At 49.8% G+C, this 18516-nt stretch overlaps 2 protein-coding genes across 3 annotated transcripts in view; one reads left to right on the top strand and one right to left on the bottom strand.

The window, feature by feature from the left end:
- Positions 1-9670, bottom strand: part of TAOK1 (TAO kinase 1) — a 58357-nt gene extending 48687 nt beyond the window's left edge. The window contains exon 1 of one of the 2 annotated variants that reach the window (XM_072353707.1): positions 9533-9670. The gene's annotated coding sequence lies outside the window, so the exon portion shown is untranslated. Of the gene's footprint in view, positions 1-9186; positions 9207-9532 lie in introns of those variants that run through there. The other variant, XM_072353710.1, reaches the window with a different exon arrangement.
- A 315-nt stretch (positions 9671-9985) lies between these two features.
- Positions 9986-18516, top strand: part of NUFIP2 (nuclear FMR1 interacting protein 2) — a 31528-nt gene continuing 22997 nt past the window's right edge. The window contains exons 1-2 of the mRNA XM_072353715.1: positions 9986-10085; positions 10730-10821. The gene's annotated coding sequence lies outside the window, so the exon portion shown is untranslated. The remainder of the gene's footprint in view (positions 10086-10729; positions 10822-18516) is intronic.

Genomic DNA, 18516 nt, shown 5'->3' with positions numbered 1-18516 from the left:
ACGCGGCCCAGGAAAGCAGTTCCAAGCAGGAGAAGGTGACGATCCCAATGCTTGCTAGGCCAGGAGGATTAAAGTTAAGAGGCTACTGTTGGCCCACACAGACACCTTGAGCACCACCTTGTTTAATGCTTGCTTTGTGCTTGTCTTCAAGTTACGTAGGCAAGTGGCTTCTACTGCAACAGAACGAAGCAAAGCACGGCACATCTCAGTCACTGCAAATTCAGAACCACAGTCACCGAAAGGCTTCACGGAATTATTATTTCCCTGTGAGATAAATGCTCTACAGAACACCTTCCATGCAGAGCAAGTACAGCACGCTGCACCAGAGGCAGAGGGATTTCGAGATGTGCATGCATGCAGAAAGGCACATCTGCAGATGGAAGCCCACGTTTCCTGCAGTGAGAGTCACTCGTACCTTGTCTCTATCTATTAAAGCTTGGGAGAGCCCATGTTAGGAGCACACGATCCAGCTGCCCACGTCACGAGCAGATTTATCCTTCAAATAACACCTGAACTCAGCAGATCGACACCACCAGTGAGCCCAGAAATAACAGACAGCAGTGAGAAATATCTTGGAAGAAAACCTCCAGGGAGCTTCTCGGAGACTCAAGACACCTCACTAGATGCTGCAGCGCCATTTTCCTTATTCCTAACTATTCAGTTTGAAACAACAAAACACACATGAAAAACAGCAAGGTAAAAAGAAAGAGGAAAATTACAGAAGGGGAAGGTGTATTAAACACCTGGTGATCTCACAGCTTCACCGAGAGCCACTGAACAGCACGATGGTTACAAATCATTCCAAAGCTCTTTGCTTTGACTTTTTGGTAATTAAATACAAAATGAATGAGATTGCCATCTTCGCCTTATATATAGGTTGATCAGTCTTAAAGCCTGCTTGATTATTAACTCAGGGACAATGTTGCAATGGTAGCACCAACTAACCAGGTATTGGTCTGAGACTTTGTCCAGGTAAGGCTTTATTTAAAGGCCACCATCACACCAGAGAGTTTACAGCCCCCTGCAGCTCCCAAGTCCTATTATCACTGTTCATCTCCTACCTTGAGATATCCTGGCAAAATGGGACAAAATGCAATCTGTCAAACAGCTGAAATTTTCTGAAGGGTTTGAGAGTCCAATGGGAAGGCACTGGGATACTACTGAAATACTTTAATGTCTCGCCCCAGTAATTAAAGAGAGACAAACAGCTGCCATTAAGGAAACACCAAAAGGAGGTGGCAGCTCCATTCATGGAAGGGACTTTACTCAGACAGTCCAAGACCTGTTGTATCACATGGACCCAGCAAAGCACGCTGCATCCTGCTGGGTTACCCTCGGAAGCTCGTTAGGACAGACTGACAGTGACCATCACTGTAATTCTGGTTATGTATTTGCAGAACGTGCTTTAGTGGTGAGGTCTCATGTGTCACATACTTAGAAATGCTAATCACAGGCATGAAATCACAAAGAGAAAACCCCTAAATCAGCAGGTGCTCGGTGCCTCCAAACCAGAAAATGAGCAGGCAAGCAGAATCATAACTCACACGATATGCTCCTTCCACTCAGGCTGCTCCGTATCATCTTTGTCCTCCAACAGCCATGTAAGCTGGTAGGTAGATTTTGCAATCACAGAATCACTCAGGTTGGAGAAGACCTCTCAGATCCAAAAGTCCAATCCCAACCCATCCCCACCAACCGTGTCCCTAAATGCCACATCTCCATGTGTCTTCAACACCTCCGCTGATTGCTGAGCACAGCATGCTGACAGCTACAGGGCTCACAGCTCTTCCTTCTTCCCAGTGCATCAGGTGGGAACGCCTTCAGCTCCTTAAAGCAAACATCAGTATGTGCATTACACAACAGCCAGACCCTTTGGAAGATCTGAGATTCAGCTGTGGTAGGGATTGCATTAACAGCATATAGGGATGTGCTCTGCCTCTGCACATCTCCACAAGGGTGTCCAGTCTTGCAGCTACATTCACACAGAGTACTTCACTCAGCTGCTGCCTCTGCCATGGCAGTGCTGGGCATTCACTCCTTCCTCCACCTGCACTTCTGTACCTCACCTTAGGAATGTGACAAATAAATAGGCATGTGAAAAATAAATAGGCATTCATCACCCGTTTCCAATTCCTTGAGATTTAGGGATGAAATTAAGAACTGGGAATTACTATTATCAAGCTGTCAGCTCAGAGGAAAGTAAAAAAGCATCACATATTTAAGACAATCCTTCAGTATTACAGGTTACTTTAATTTCTATTTGTTTATTAATATTTCATTTCTCACGATATTAATATTAATGACACCTATTTCTATTTAAGCATAACAATATTTGCGATCCCGACAAAATGCGGTGCGATTATATCCATTTATAGTCACTGCAGTCATCAGTTTTCAATAGCAGGGAGTGCAGAGGGAGGGCTCTGAGAGCCCACAGGCCCTGCAACAGGGGAAAATGCAACACCCGAAATGCTTGGAAGCACCAATTCACTCGTTACTGTAGGAGACTGGGGCTATCTGAGAAGGAACACCTGCCTATATATGGAAAAATCGAGGGGTTTTACCAAAATGCTTTTAAAGATCCATAGCTGTGATACCAAAACCTTTTCTAATCAACTACAAATAATTATTTAAATGCTCCTTATGTCCTTCTGATTGCAGCCCAGTGCACACAAACCATGACCTTATAAATAAACTCTTTTCATGTTAGCCCAGTATCGCAAGTGCTCTGCTTGTTATTGTCAGATCGGGAACGAATCCTTTGTCCAACCTTGGCTTTGCAAACAAATTTAAAACATGTGTATTGCAACGAAAACAAAAGTAGCAGTAAGGATGAGGTCGTGCCTTTTCCACAACTGATTTTATGCAGGACAAAAAGCAAACGCAGTGAACTTTTCTTGAATCCAGGTCATGTTAGCATTTGAGACCCTGAGCTCCATCTTCCCAACCAGCAAGGAAAGTAGGACTGGTGAACCCAGCTCTGCTCACAGGCCTTCAGCAAAGGAGCTGATCCAGCCTGGTCCATGTCTCAGCTAACAGCTTGCAGTGACATCTCCTCACATTGGGAGGAGGAAATATCTCCAGTGACCGCCATGCACGCCAGCTGAGCTCAGACCCAGCACCCTCACAAACCTTTCCCACCTCCTGTCCGCCAGCATTGCTCTGGAATGGCGATGCTCTCAGCTTCACCTGCCTGCGTGTTGTGCTCAATGAAGGAAAAACAATCTCCCATTCTCCACCAAGGACAGATGATCAGCATTCAGATGGGCTTGCCTGCATTCTTGCTGCGAAACGGGCAGGTCCCAGCAAGAAATAACATGAGGTTCTACCACACACCTCCAGCCAGAGACCAACCTAGTTTTAAATACTTCAAAGCAGGAGTTAGAGAGGGGGTTTGTGTGGAATGGGAAGAAGGAAAATTAAGCCAAAAACTCAGGTAAGAGTTCATGGTTTGCCTGCATGGCAATTAACCTATAAGCAAAAAGGAGCCTGGTTTTCTCAGTAAGGCACTGCCTCTGAAACACATCATTATTTCCTTCCCAATGCTGATATGCACTTCTAGACGCCAGGGTAAGATTTTGTCAAGGCCTGGATTACCTTCTTCTTTAATTAAAATGGCAAACCTTCACTAAAACCTCAACCTCACAGTCTGCCTCTGCGCTACGATACACTGAGCAGCTGTACAGTGGGGTTTGTACCCGTCCAGCTGATGCTAGGGAACATCCTCACTGCAATGCATTCTGTCCTTACGGGTGGTAGAACAAGATCACTACAGTGCATGGTTCTCAAGACAAGGCTTTGATAAGCTGATAGTAATGAAAAAGCCCAAGGAGAAAAGGGAGGGCCAGGGTTTGAAAACAGCAGACCCTGCATGTATTTGAGATCTGAAAAAGTGGAGAGCTTACCTAGGGGTATGGGGTCAAACCATACAGAAATAGCTTCCAAAGCCAGAGTTTAACTAGTTTGCTATCTAGGCCAAGAAACAGTTCTGGAACGCATTTAACACAGTTTAATTGCATCAAATCGTGCCTGGCCCAGAACTGATTTTAACAACTGTCAACTGCTTTTTGGAACAGGCAAAGCCAAAAATAAAAATAAAAAACCCAACAAATGAGGATCACGACGAACAGTTTAGTACAGTTTACTCTGTGAAGAACATGCAGACAGCCCAAACATTCACAGCACCGGGGAAAAGCAAGGCGTGCTCCAATCCCATGATCTGCCCTCAGATTGGGTTACAAGGAAGTGGGGACTGGGAGGAGCTGACAGCAGCGACAACCACGGCACATAGAGCTCCAGAAACATGTTGCACTGCCACTGGGACACAGCTTGAGAAATCCTAATAACTGATGGTTTCCCATGGAGAAAGTTCCTGCGCTACTTACTGTATGCTCGTGGCCTATTTGAGAAGCAGCATTAGCAAAAATAACCTCTCCTCTCATCTCCTTGGCTGGGGGAGGGAGCCAACAATTACAGAGGGGGGTTGGGGGGAGAAACAATAATTGCATATCGAGGAGGAGGAGGGAAACGAAAATAACCAAGATGTGCAATAGCACATGTGATTCCTCCCAGTAAATCCCATTGCAGCAGTTCCCTGGGAACAGGCTCATGGGCCTGGTGCTGCCTCTGAGCAGCAGTACGTCAGGGAAGAGGATGGATTTTGGATGCTTGGAAAACAGGCTGAACACATGGATGGGGAACAAGCCAAAAGCTGTTACAAGAAACGTTCCCCATCCTTTCAGCATGCTTGAATTCACATATTCCCCTTTCCCATGCTCCTGGGTCCCAAGGCTTTCCTCAGGTTAGAATTTGGCCCAGAGCAGAACAAAGTGAAGCCAAACCAGCAAGGAGAGGTGCTCATCCGGCTGCTCCAACGGCTGATGCTCAGCGAGCAGCGGGGCACAGGAGGGAAGAAAACAGGATTTGAGCTTAGCTGAAGAGAAAGATGGAAAACAACTTTATTCACCTTTTAAGAATTCAAGTAGACGACACAACGGCTTGCGGACTGAAAGCTACTAGCAGGGATGGCTGAGATGAGCATTAAATATCAAAATTGCCTTTTCAAACATGACTCGATATCCCACAAAAGCTCCGGAGCAAACCCACAGACACCCCGCTGTGACAGAAGGCTGGGCCACCAACTCCGTGAGTGGAGGAGAGAACGTTTAACACACACAGAACATCAGCACGGCTGCAGGCAGGGCCGTAATGGGGGTCAGCAGAAGATCACAGAGCCCACCAGCTCTGGAGCTCTGTGCTGCTTTACTTCTTTCCTCGAGGTTTAAGTTTTCCCCCAAACAAAACACTGCTGGTGTTTCCCTCTCGAAGGAAGGTATCTAATATGGAAATCTCATGCTGTCACCCCATCCTGACCTCTAGAGAAAATCAAAACTCTTTCTAGCCAAGCAATACAACAGGCAAAACTATCACCTGCTGTCTGCTCCTACTAAGGAGCCATCACCTCGTGTTCAGAGCCTGCTGGGCCATCCTCATCCTGCCCCCAAGAGAAGGGAGGCATCATCTCCACGCTGCCAGGTAGATGCCCAACCAAGTCAGCAAGCTGAGTAAAGCAGGGAGACTTCTCTATTTAGAAGAAAAGGCATTGCTGCTTTGGCTGCATCCCGCTGTGTTTACAGTGGCTACCTTGCCTTTTCTTCTGCCAAAGAAACCAGGAGGGTTTAGCAGGACGTTAGAAGAGAAATAAAAGCATCAAGAGTGACCGGTGTAATGATTTCTGACAAAGCATTACGAGTTCTCAACGCCTTCCCTTTGGTATTGGGGGGGAAAAAAAGGCAAACAGAAATAACCTGTAATTGCAGCGATCACCAAATATTTGTTGAAAAAAATGCTTTGAGATGCTCCATGTTTGGAGCACCCATTCAAAGGACCTTCAGAAAGTATTTCTTCCCCCATGTTTTATACTGCAAATGAGCACTCGGATAAGGACGAAGGAATACAGTGCTTAAAAGCCAATGGTGCTTTAAGCTGCTCCTTTCCTCCTGCTCTGTGCACTCCTTTTCCCCTCAGACACTTTGCACTTCACCTCTCATTTCGCGTTCCTACATTTTAAGTTCTGCTTTCACTCTTGGTGCTGCAGCTCCGCACAGCTGAGCTCCCTCTGGAACTTCACATGAGGGGATTAGTGGTTTTCTGACCCTCTATCCACTGAATTTTTTCTAGCCTCTTCTCAATGCAGAAATCAATGGATGATGAGCATCTCCTCAGCCCATTAGGGAACAATGAGAACAAAGAATCCCCAAACCTAGCTGCCATGTATTCTGTGCCACCAACAGCCATCTATCTCTAAGCATTTCTCTGGTCAAACCATGGCTCCATGGCTGCACAAACTGGGGTTCTCCAGCACTCACCCAGCAGCACACCAACCTGCTGCAGCTCACCAAAATGGCACCACACCACTGCATGTTTCCTAGGGTCTGCTTTCTGCTGCTGAGGCTGAAGGGGCTCAGTGTGGGGTCAAAGAGCAGTCACTGCAGTGACACACATGGAACAGCGGGTGGAGGACAGGCCATGCAACAGAATGGATCTCTGGGGCCTCGGGAGCCCATTGAAGAGCACAGGACTGCACAGATGGAGATCTGTTCTGCACTGAGCAGAGCCATTGGTGGAAGGCAGAGGTCGTGATCACAAGTTATAGTAGGCAGGACAGCCAACCACCTCAGAAGGCATAAAGTCACCTCCCATCCTGCTACAAAGGTTAGACAAGGGAGGACACCAAAGTCATCCAGAACCAAGCCCTGCTGCAGGGCACAGGAGAACCATGCAATGTAGGTGTGCCTCTAGTCCAGAGCTGAAGTGAAGCTTTTCCCTCTGACCATGTTTGAGTGCAGAAAACAACAAAAAGCCCTCCAAGCCCACAGCATGCTTGAACAGGAGAGAGCTGATGGCCACCCATAACCACTGCAATTCAGAGGGCAAGAGCCCATATCACTGCTGGCAGCACCAACAGCCCAGGGATCCTCAGGGCTCCTGGTGCACACTTCCACACATTCTGTTTGTTGTCAATGCGATCTCAATACGACCAGAAAACACTTGGATAATTACTAAGATCACATCCTAGAGGAGTTCTCTAGTGCATATTGAGAATGGAATAGGAGGAGTGATATTTACCACGGCTTCTTTACCACTTCCTGGTTCATGGAGTCCCAGGCCAACCCTGAGCATTTTATAGGACAAAATATTCTGTTAAATAAACCACATGAGGAATATTTTGCAACTATTCTGTAGCCTCTACAAAGCAAGAAGAGAGGTACAGCCTTGCAGAAGAGCGAGTGCAGCAGCATGCCTTTGCTAGACAAGGGAACTGGAGGTGATGTATCTGAAGCACCTGATGGAAGCATACAGGTCATGCCCAGGTGGAGCCCCATTGCAGTCAGCTACTCCAACATCTTTAAAAGGACTCTGAACTCTTTGCCACGTCTATTGTTCTCTACAACACATCCTGGTTACAGGAAATCCACCAGTAGGATACATCTGAAGATGTCATTATTGCTGTGATATCTGCTCCTCTTCTGACTTGTCCCACCAAGCACACAAAGCGGGGCTGCCTTACAACACATCAAGAACGTTACCCCAGCGACACGACCTGATCAATTACATCGGGTAAGGCAAAGATGAAAGCTGCACAAATGGAAACGTTATTTACATGGAAGTAAACATTTCACGTTCTCCAACCTCGCCTACAGCAGAATCTAATGGGAGGACATGATAAATAACTTTTTCCAATAGTCCAACCTGAGGCCTAAGTCACCTCTGTATATAATTTTAACTCCAACGTCTGGTCCCCTGCATGCAGCATTTCACATCAGCCCAGTTAAAGGCAAAATCATAATAACAGCAGTAATAATAATCAAACTATCCAAAGATCTTTTACTCTCAGTGGTTTTTCCAATGAGATTAAATGCAATTTAAGCTGTTCTACCAGAATCACTTTCTCTTTAGCAGCACATCCTTAACACAGGACAAAAAAACCCCCCTCAAATTCAAGGGATACACTGAGGTTCAAGTTCATCAATGCATCTGAATCAACAGACAAAGGGAAGAGGGGCCTACAAACAGCAAAGGAACCATCAGAAGTAGGCGGGTGCAGTGGGGAATCCAATGGGAAGGCCCAACCCGGGCTGATGAGGTTTGCCTTGGGATGCCAGCAGCAAAAACTGACCCACTCCTCCAGGAAGGGGCAACGGAACCCAACACGTGAGCTCTGAGCAGCCTCAAGAAACATGTATCTCCAAACCCTCCTTCCCGTAACAAAAGTTGTTATTTTGTAATCGCGGAACATGAAAACAAACCTTCACCTGTGTCAAAACACAGCCCTGTTTTCCAAGGTATTTTCAGCATCACGCTGTGCCACCACCAAGGGTATTTCTGAGGAGATGTGAGCGGTGCCATACAGCATCACACCTAACGCCAGGGCTGGTATTTTGGGAACGTTTCACCCAAAGCACTTCGAACCGATAACCTTTATCCAAACACACAAAACAAGAGCCACGTCCCACGCTCTATAAATAGCCTTAACGGTAAGGAATCGATAGCAGCCGAACCTTCAGGTAACATCTTATTCATCTGCCCTTGGCACGCGGGGCCCTCAAAGCTCACCAGGCGGAGGTGAAGGACGCGATGCGTTCAACTGGTTACCAGCACTGCCACAGCGCCTGCCGAAATGCAGCAGCACAACCAGCACCGACAGAAACGAAGGCAAGTCCTGCAGGCCGACGCCGTTCTGTCATATTTCGCCCCCCCCCCAGCCCCGCCGTTGACAACAACCATTTTACCGCGGCTTTCCTCGCACCGCGCCCAGCACAATGGTTCTCCTGCATCGCTCCGTATCTCTGCTCTGCCGGTGACAAAGGTGAACCCGAAGGGCCCGGAGATGCTCCCAGCGATCCCTCTCCCCAAGCTGGGGGGGTGCAGAGGGCCGAGCCTCGGACGAGATGCTTTCATCTGACATATTAAAATGGTCGGGGAACGCTATTTGGCTAACGGGATCGGCCGATCGGAGGAGGGGGGGGGGGGGGGGGGGGGCGAGGGAGAAAAAAAAAAGAAAAAAAAAAAAAAAAAAGGTCTTTAAAATAGGTCACTTTGCTCCAAATCCCACCGCAGCGCCGCACAAAATGGTATTTACCCCCCTGAAGTCATGAAAAAAAAATAACAGCAGCGATCCAGCACCTTATCTGCGGGAAGGCGGGGGTGGGGACAGGCCGCAGCGGGGGCCCAGCCGCACCGCATCGCCCCTCCAAGCGGAGCGGAGCCCCCCCCCCCGGGCCCGGCGCTCGGCCCGCTGTCAGCGGGGAACACCCGGCAGCGCCATTTCTCCTCCTCCCCCGCCGCCCTCCGCCGCTCGGGGCCGGGAGCGGCGCGGAGTCCTGCGGCAGTGCCGCAGAGCGCGGCGGGGGAGGGAGGCACCGGCCCCCCCCGCTCCCACCATCCCCATCCTCCTCCCTTCCTCCTCCCGCCCCTCCCCGGGGCTCTCCCGCCGCCCCGGCCGAGCCCCCCGCGCCGCTGCCCGCCTTACCCTCCGCCGCAGCCGGGCTGGGAGCGCCGCTCGGCCCCCCGCGGAGGAGGAGGAGGAGGAGAGGAGGAGGAGGAGGAGCGGGGCAAAGGGGCGGCGGCCCCGCGGGGGGAGGCGCCCCCGGAGGGGCGTCGGGCCCGGCCCCCCCCGGGTGCCCGGGCGCGGCGGGCACAAAGGCGTTGTGGCACGGCTCCTAAGATGGCAGGGCAGGCCGAGCCGCCTCCGGCACCGCCGCCGCCTCCCGCTGCCGGGCCCCGCCGCCAGGCCGCGCGCCGCGGTGTGGGAGGGCGGGCGGAGCCGGCCGCGCTCCGAGCCGCGGCGGAGCGGAGGTCCCTCGGCCGCGCCGGGATGGCCGCTGCCCGCCGCCTCCTCCTCCCCTCAGCGCCGCCCGGGCTGCTCCGCCGCCGCTCCGCTCCGCGCTGCCCGCAGCCAGCGGCCCCCGCCCGCCCCTCTCGCGAGACTTCGCCGCCCTCCTCCCTCCCCGGGAGGGGCGAGAAGACGGGAGGAGCGGCGGGAGGGGAACGGGAGCGGGGCGGGGCCGGGATGGAGCCGAGGGGTGAGGGGGGACGGCGTGAGGGGACACGGAGCTGTGGGGTGGGGTGGGATGGGATGGGGTGGGATGGATGGGATGGGGTGGATGGGATGGGGTGGGATGGGATGGATGGGGGCTGCACCGAGGGCTCGGGTCCGTCGTGCTGAGGGGAGGGATCGCGGGGGGCGGGATGGGTCCCGGCTGGATGGGGGCAGTGGGGTTGGAAGTGTTGAGCTGGGCCCTGCAGTGTGGGGCCTGGGCGCAGGTGGGGAGATAAAGAGCGAGGTTTGGCGCGGTGGGTCGGGGCCGTCGGCTGCTCGGTGTCGCCCTGTTGGCAGCCGCAGCCCCAGGAAGTGGTGGGAGCTGTCAGCTCGCCTTGGCCGTTGTGCAACCAACGTTGTTGGCCAACCCTGTGAGTCGATGCAGGCTGAGCTGCCTGCCCTGCGCCTGACCACGGCTGCTCTATGGACAGGGAGGGGGGCAAAGCCACACGCAGCAGGTCGACAGTCCCCCGAGCTGCCCCTTCAGTGCTGGGTTCTGAACTTGGTTGTGGAACCTCGGGCGTGCTTTGGGTGTCTGTCTATGAGCTAGAGATAGCAGCTGGCTTCGTGCACGGATTCGTTATCGCGTCTTGTAGTCGTGTATACGTTTATTTGTTTTCACTATAGATTACAGCTGGAGGAATTCTAAACACAGCGAGGAGGCTCGGATTGGTGTTTAAGTGCATTGTGCTCCTGCCTGAACAGAGGAAATCGCTGAGGTCAGTCTCCCTTGTGTTTATAGCTGCTTTCCCTTTCAGAAGTATAGGGGCAAGGAATCGTCAGAAGAACAGTTTTTACTGACATCCTGACAATGAGCTGATAGAAACAATGGCATAAGACACACAGCTTCAGGGTTATGTGCCAAGTTAAGTGTTCTCAGGTACCCCACACGCATTTGAGGCATCCCTGGAATGAAATCATGCAGTTCTGTAAGGCCGGTATTACTGATGCTGCTGTGATGGAGCAAAACAAACTTCCCTCCTGTTGTCCTATGGAGGTATTTAGTTCCTTCAGCAGGCTCTATTTACCAGTTGGAGATGGCACTGCAGACCATGTATCCAACCTTCACTTTTACCTCTAACCAAGCAGGGGATTATTTAACCTGGGGTTGGGGATACCTGAGGAATGCTGAGAACCAGAGGGTGACGGTAACAGCTGTGGGCCACGTCTTGTGTTATCCAAACGTGTCACACCAAGGTCTGATACTTTGCCTTCTCAAATCCCACTAGGAAAAGCAAGACAAATGTGGATCGCTTCAAACATATGTTGTTGTAAGTATTGGGGAAGGCAAACTCGAGATTGATCTGATTATCTCAGCCTTGAAGCTGGCAGCTACGACGGGAAACTTGGTTTTATTCATCTGCCAAAGATATTTGTAGCGTATCGTTTGACAAGTTAAAAGGCATTTTGGGGAATGGCACCAAAATAAAGCTGTCCACTGCCTGAAACTGGAGTTTCTGTCCTTTGAGAACTGCTGGGGGTTTGGAGATGTACCCCTTCCTGCAGCCACGGTGCCTTTAAAGCTCATGAGTTATGAGGGTGAAAGCTTGGGTTAGTGATGTACACAGGGCTACCCTAGCAGAGAGTTTGGGTCTCAGCTCCCTTTATTACGCACGTAAAAAAGATAATGATATCTCTAGGTAAAAAGCCTTGGAGTGTAGTGGGAGCTGCTGGAAAAAGATGTGAGTATTAACCACTATTAGCTGTCAAGTCGTTTATTTAAATGCAATAGATATGGGTTTGATAAGCGTCCAGTGACTGCTTCAAAAGTAAACAGTATCGTCTGTGTCCCACCGGGATAGAGAAAGTCTCCTGACACGGTTAAGGAGCAGGCCTATAAAAATGGCAGTGTTTGTTGTTACCAGCTGGACTAGGTATGATTAACAGGGCTTCCACCCGTCAGGCTCTTACTGCCTTGTCAGACAACGACAGTGGGCATCTGGGATGTTCTATTGCCTTGGCACACTTACTGGTGCAAGCTTAACTTTTCTTTTGAGGAACTAAACCAGTTTCTGTATGCCTGCACCTTGGATCTGCACCACTGTATCCATCAGGTAGCGTTATGCATGGGTAGCACCATCTGAAGGAGGTGCTGGGACATCAGTAAATAGAAGTTACGAATGGCACGGCGGTTCAGCTGACAGGCAGAACTGGTTTCAGTGCATTGCTGCAGTGTGCTGCTGCAGACCTGGTCTGGGGGTAGACCCGGACAGCATTCCAGTGCAGACAGGACCTGTAAAGAGTGTGCATCAGCACTGTGTGATATTGGAGGAGAGGAAGTAGCGAACAATAGCGTGTCCAACGGAAGCTGTGGCAAGAATTTATCCGAGGCTCATTGTAATTACTCAAGCTGGGAATTTGGCCGGTGCATTGAGGTTAACACCCCTCCTTCTTTCGGAGTGCCGTAGTTTATTTCTTTACATGACTTTAAGTGCTGAGAAGCTTGCCTGTCTGTCTCAGCAGAACAGCAACGCCTCTTGCAGTATAAACTCCTTACAGCACGAAGGAGCTGCTCAGAACTAACTCGGAGTGCTGGGGCCTGGCTCAGCAATCACTGCGAAATAAATACTGGCAGTAGATAAGAGAGATAAGAGTGTGATTAGGGCAGTCTCAGCTGCTGCAATCACAGCCGTACCTCCCTTAGCCTGCAGTCCCCACGCTGCTCTGCTCTGACCTTTCTTAAGGGAGCAGATGTAAATTTCAGGATAAATCAGGGAACCCGAACCAATGAAATTTGGCTATTAATTATAATTGCAGTTATGAATCACAGTTGTCTCTGCTTCTATTCTAGGATCTCTGCCATCGGATAAGCAGAATGTAATTTACCCAAATATATATATATATAAAATCACTTCATGAAACTCTTATGGTTCCATTACTGATTTAGAAACCAACTTTCAGCTTGTCCTCTGCTTGTGAAGAGGAGCAGTTGTGTCTTTTAGCGCACAAACAGTTGTGAAATGCACAAGAGAGGAACTGTTTTATTTGCTCATCAAACCTGCCGTCGTTCCAGTAGTAGCTTAGACCATTATCGTGGGTTACAAGGTTATACAGGAAAAACATGTTCTAGAGAAAGGCTGGTGGAAATAGCTGAGATAGCCTTGCAAAAGCAGCTCATAACAACCTGTATCGCTCGGTGCGTGTCAGGCAGTGTCCTGACAGTTTGCCATAATGACAGAACTGAAGCAATAGCACCACTATTACATAACCACGTTCGTATTATAAGAAAACAATAATACTTCGCCATGCTCTTACCTTTTATTGGAGAAAGAAGGTCGTCCTTTGCTGTCTGCTGGTGGTTGTCCCACGATTCAAGAGAGTCCGTCAAGAGGGAAAGGGTCACAAGAGGGGGAAGCGGTCACCAAGGTCATGTGGGGAAGCAGAGTCAGAGGCACGAGCAGAATCTCAGCCTTCTGACTGTCCCACTCTGCCCTCTGGGCAACCAGACAGAAGTGGAAGAGTGGCTTGTCCTGTGACTCAACAGCTCTTCCTTCCTCAGCAGCTGGCACGTTGGGCAATGACATAGAAGTGCCAGTTGCCACTTGCATCTGTGTTGGGTTCCCGAGGGACTCTAGGTAGGCATGTCTGCTGCTGGAGAAGGCCGGACGGGAGGATGTCTGCAATGCGTTTCTTTGGGAGCAGTTTTAGAGGTTGGCAAGATTCTTTTTGCCAGACGTGTGTTACTTTCCTCTGATTTCTTTCATAAATAGTGTAACTTAGGGATTTTTACCCTTCTCTGCAAGAAACTGACAACAAACTTATGACATATGTGCCAAATGAACTTGTGAGATACTCTGAGAACTGCCTGGAGTTCAATGCATGCATTCTTTTCCCATAGGCAGCTGATGTCCGAGTGGTGCTGGCAGTGTCTGTGTCCTTCCACCAGGTACTGGGTGAGGCCCTACATCTTCATCTGAGCAGCACCTCCAGCTCTGATGTCCTCGTGCTTCTCTGTATCCAACACCTGCGTGCTGTTTGGGTGGCTGTCAGTAACTGCCCTGCTGTGATACACTAATGCTAGGATGCACTTCCAGAGTACCAGCTCATTGAGAAACAACTGATGGAAGGAAGCAGCACAGGGAGAGGTTCTTGTCTTGGTTCTGTTCTTTGGATGGATGGATAAGGAGAGGCCTGTGGCACAGAGGGGTGAAAGGTGATTAAACTTGGAAGAAACTCATTATAATCCTGCAGTCTTCAGTTGGTTTTCTTTCTCTGGAAGAAGCCACCTTGTGTCAGTTGGCCTCACCTTGTCTACTGGATAGTAGTATTAGTAGATAGAAGATAGTAGATAGACGTATTAAGCAATTATTTCTCTGCTTAGGAAGTTTAATACAACGTCGTAGCATTGAGGCTACAGCACTATATTTTTTCTTCTCTCATACGTTAGTGTCCACACTTACAAAGCTTACACAAAAAGCCCTGTTGAATTTTGCTGTGGCTCTTTGACATGTTGCTGGTGTCTGGTCCAGTCCTGCTCCACAGCAGAGTTTGTTCTGTGCCTGCTGACCCTTTTGGGGCAGCATCCCCCAGAAGAGCCACTTGCTGGAGGTGATGGTTTAAACCATTGAGCATGTTTCCTAGGACTCTTACTTTCCCAATTAGCACGCCTGCTCTGCCAGTGAGCTGCAGTGAATGGTTTCCCCATTGACCCGGTGGATCTTGGTCTTGCATTTTACAAGTAAAACGGCACATTCTGTGATGCTGTAAACGTACTCCCTGGAACTGATTCTCCTCATAATCTGTACAGTTGTTGTGCAAACATGGCCCTGTCCCTCAGCAGTTCTGCAGTCCCCAATCTCTGAGACACCGTGTTTCACCCTTGAGTAATATGTTAGACCAGGAGAAGGGTTCGGCTGCATGCAGATGAACAAATCTGTTGCTTGTATCTCTGGCTACTGCAGCATGACTCACCCATCAGCGCCTGTCAGCGGCTGTGTGACCTCATTGGAAGCTTCAATGTCTCCGGTGTGAAGGTAGCTTGTAATCCAGAGTGGGGATCCTAAATAGGTGGAGAGACCGCGGTCATACACACAGCGTGAGTGTTCTCTGGAGAAATCACATCTGCCCTCACCAGAAATTACCATAGAAATCTTTGCATGTTTCTGGAGATCTTTAAATGCTGAGGCTGCCTTTCCCTTGCCTCTATTAAAAAGCACCTGTAGCTTTTCAAGATCGTGGTAGACGTCGTTGCTGACAGGTAAAATATAAAGGTAGATAGGGAGGAGATGCTCCTTTATTTGCAAGGGCAAGGAAGAGCTGATGGCTCCTTTTTATTTATCACAGCTTCTATTGACGTGATGTACTGACATAGGAACGACAGGGCTGCCGGCACGCAAGAGGATCTATAATAAAAGGAATGGATGAGCGAATTACCTTGTGGTACTTTACATGTGTAGCTAAGCTAAGTAGTGTGATGGTGAGACAGAAAGTGGGAGGCAGCAGTTTAGGCATCAGATGGTTCTCTTCAGCTGGTGCTTGCTGGCTGAACACAAAGCTTGTGCTCCGTGTCTTTGCCTCCTGCTACGGGCTGTTACACAGTTCCTCGGACAAGGACAGAGCTGGCATTGACTGAACGTGGTTATGCAGAGCTGCTGCAGACCAGCTCTGTTACCTAGCAAGTCTGCTCTCTTGTCCTTTGCCTCAGGTGGATGGTAGTATTGTTTCTGCATTCCTTACATGTCTTTCTTGTGCCCAGGAATGTGGATCCTCTTGGTGAATATTCTGTTCCAAGAGGATTTGTTTCGTGTTTTGGTGCTTCTTTAAGGAAGATGTAGGTGGTCTGAGTTGAGGCACACGTGGGATTTGCAAGGAGGAACCAAGCAGCGTTTTGTGTCTCTTGCTCCAGGATTCCCTGCCACCAGGATCAAGCAGGTCCTGCAGCTGACTGCCTGGCTGCTGTGTGATTGCAGCATGCCATAAGCTTGTGTCTCTGCCTGTTTTCTAGAACCACGATGTGCAATACAGGCAAAGCACAGCTAGTCCTGGAAATGAGTCTCTGCAGCTCTTTGCATGGAGGCCAAGGTCTGAATGATGTTTTGAGACTGAGCTTGCCTTCACCGGGTGATCTGATGGGTGTGAAGGCCAAGAGATGGAGGGCCCATGGCAGCGCTGTCTGTGCTGCAGCCACCTGCGGGTGTGATGGTTTAACTGTTTGGCTTTTTGTCAATATTTGAAGTTTCATTCCTTGATTTACATCCTGAGTAATTTTCTTTAGCATCTTGGAAGCCTCTTCTTTCCCATATGAAAGCTTCCCTAGGGTTCCGGCGGCATCCTGCTCTTACCTCCAGCTCAGCCCTCACCTGCTCTCCGTTTTCGACATGAAATGGGCAGACACCATTTGTGACGGTGCGAATCTCCTGAGTCACACATTATCAGCTGGCTTTTGTGCTGCAGTTCCCTCTTCTCCCTTTACGACTGCACTCCCTAGAGGAGACCCGAACAATTGCACTTATCGGCAGGAGCGCATTGTGTGCCATGCCTGGATGGCACCGCGGGTGCACGACCTCAGCCTGTGTCTGTGCGGTGAGTGGCCCGTGGTTTGTTGCTGTGTGTCTGCCGCTTCCATACCAGAGAGCAGGACGGGTGAAGGGATACTTCAAATGCATCTCCCATACTGCAGGATGGAGATGGCAATAGGAAGGCTTCATTTTAATGCGATGACACTGGTGGTGCCGTACGGGGTGGGCAGATGAATTGTGTTCAGATGAATGAACTAAAGGCAGAACACTGAGCTTTTGGATCCAGCGTGTCTTGATGTGCAGTTGCTGGACACATCTGAGTCTGCAGCAGTTCTGCTCTGTCCGGACCAAATAACAATATATTAAATGCCATTATTCTGTCTGGGCCATTCTATGTATTCACAAAAAAAACACAAGTTGATTTCTTACTGAACTACTTCTAATGTATGTTGCATGAGATTCTGTTAGTTAATGGTCAGCTGCTTGCAGGAGGCTGTAACATACACGAACCATTACTGTTGGTCTAAGACCAGATGAGCTAAAGCAGCTCGTCCTGCAAGGCAGAGTCGCCAGTGAAATCAATCAAGTGTTTGTTGGGAAGCGTTTGGGACAGTCCAAGGGTGGGGGGTCCCATGATGGAGGAGAGATGTGGGCTGTGCTGACTCAGAGGCAGGTGCCTGTTGCATCCACAGGGGGAAGGAGCAGCGCACCTTAGGAGCAGGGTGTGTGTTTTGGTGGGAGGAGGCTTGTGGAGCCTCTAGAAGAAAGTCAGGGAGGGCAAAAGAAGACATGAGGTGGGATTTGAGCTGAGGACGTCCTGGTTCCTCTCACTGCGTGGGAAGCTTGTGCCGGGCAGGATAGTGATGTTAAAGGGTCTGTTTGAGCTGGGAAGGCACGTGCCTACAGCAGCAGTCCTGAGAGGAGTTTTCTAGGGAGGGACGACTGACAGCTGTTTAAAAACTCACATGTATGTTTACTCACTTGCTCCTCCTCGATGTGTCTGACTCATCCATCCCTGTCTGAACATCCCAGATCCCATTTTTTTTCTTTCTGTTAACCTCATCTTTCCTATTCTTCAAGCTTCCTTTTGTATCTGGGTTTAATTCTGTTCAATCCAGTTGCTTTGGCTTCTGCTCTGCCTGGGCTTTGCACCTGCTACAGCCCCAGCAAACTTGGCAGCAACCCTTCGGCTCTGCAGAGAAAACAACTGTCTAGACCAGGAACCTTCTGCCTGATGCCCTGGACGTCCCCCAGGCACTAATCTGCATCCAGAACTGCACGTTGTTGTGCTTGTGGTTCCTCTCAGCTTTCCCTTCTGCCTCTGCAGAATCACATGTGCTGATCTCTCAGCAGGTGCCGGCCTAATGTGTATTGATCTCCTGCACAGGTCTGTTGCAAAAGATGGATAAAATCTTTGTGGGCTCCTAATTGCACCTTTAGCCTCCTGGTGAGTAAGGCAAATGGGAGTGAGGGCTCCCACAGTATAAATAGCACCTTCTGCAGACTTGGAAGCAGCGCAGGCTGGAGGACAACAACACAAGGGCTCTACAGGGATCCCTGCGGAGCTCGGGAGGTTGTGCTGCTTATTGCTAAAATGATTCGAAAGAAAAACCTCGGTGTAAAGATTCTTATGGCACAGAAAGGGCAGAGAGGCCTTAGTGCAAAGTCACATGCCATTCCCATTCACAGCTTAAAGCCCCGCTGCCCCAGGCAAACACAGAGCCTGTCAGCGTCCTGCAGCTCACCGTGCAGAGATGGGACCAAAATAGCTTCACAACTTCACAACGCCACTAAAAATAGCTCGCAGGTCAGCTCCTTTCTTAAAGGTGGTGCTGCTGATACGGGAGAGCACTCCTGCTGCCGTTCAGTGCAGGTAGAGCTGGGTAAACAAGGGGAAAAGCTGCTCCCTCCGTCCCCAGGGGATTAATCTGTTGTACATGTTGGTCTGGCTGTGGA

This window comes from Excalfactoria chinensis, chromosome 19 (genome assembly GCF_039878825.1).
Source record: "Excalfactoria chinensis isolate bCotChi1 chromosome 19, bCotChi1.hap2, whole genome shotgun sequence".
Classification (NCBI taxonomy): Eukaryota; Metazoa; Chordata; class Aves; order Galliformes; family Phasianidae; genus Excalfactoria; species Excalfactoria chinensis.
Note: the sequence above shows the minus strand (reverse complement) of the source record. Positions and strands in the feature narration are given on the sequence as shown.